Source organism: Frankliniella occidentalis, unplaced genomic scaffold (assembly GCF_000697945.3).
Source record: "Frankliniella occidentalis isolate FOCC.00 unplaced genomic scaffold, Focc_3.1 Scaffold14, whole genome shotgun sequence".
Taxonomy (NCBI): domain Eukaryota; kingdom Metazoa; phylum Arthropoda; class Insecta; order Thysanoptera; family Thripidae; genus Frankliniella; species Frankliniella occidentalis.
In genome coordinates, this window is record NW_026267144.1 from 369,251 (window position 1) to 369,908 (window position 658).

Sequence of the window (658 nt, forward strand, 5' to 3'; positions counted from 1 at the left end):
GGGGGGTCTGCGCTGCCCCCCTTCCCCTCAATGGCCATGGGGGGCTCTTTTTCCGAGCGGGATCCAAAAAGGAACGCCAAGGGCCAACTCAACTGCATGCGCAAAATTTTCGTTCGTTTTGTGTGGCAGCTGCACCACGGCCAGGCCAAAGCAGCCGGCTGCGTGGCTGGGGCGTGGCGGGGAGGGGAGGGGCGTGGTGGCCCTCGGGCGGTTGCCTTGCAGGCGGGCCGAGTGCAGCGGTGGGTCCTCGGAGGGAAGCTCCCAAAGTACCCACTGACCCAAATACGGACCGGGCGATGGCGGTTCATCCTGTGTCGCGTCACGCCGCCGCCGCACCGCCCTTCAGAGGAAGTGCGGTTTTAAACCGCCCGATGCAATTTCAATTTTGGCGGGTTATGTGGTGTATATTTTTTTTTTGCGCCAATTTTTGTGCTTTTCATGGTAACCCTGAGCGCGTGCCCTATTTGACGGTTGCGATACGCAAAAAAGATGCTTTTCCATATTCCAGATTATATTCGTCCAAACGACGACGCGCAAAAGCGGCTCGCTAGCGAAAATTCGTCTCGCTCGCGCTGAGTTCACCCCATGCCGCCTGCCGCCCCCTCCCCCCTCCGGCCCAAGACGACGCGGGGAGGGAAAGGAGAAAGGAACAAGGGGA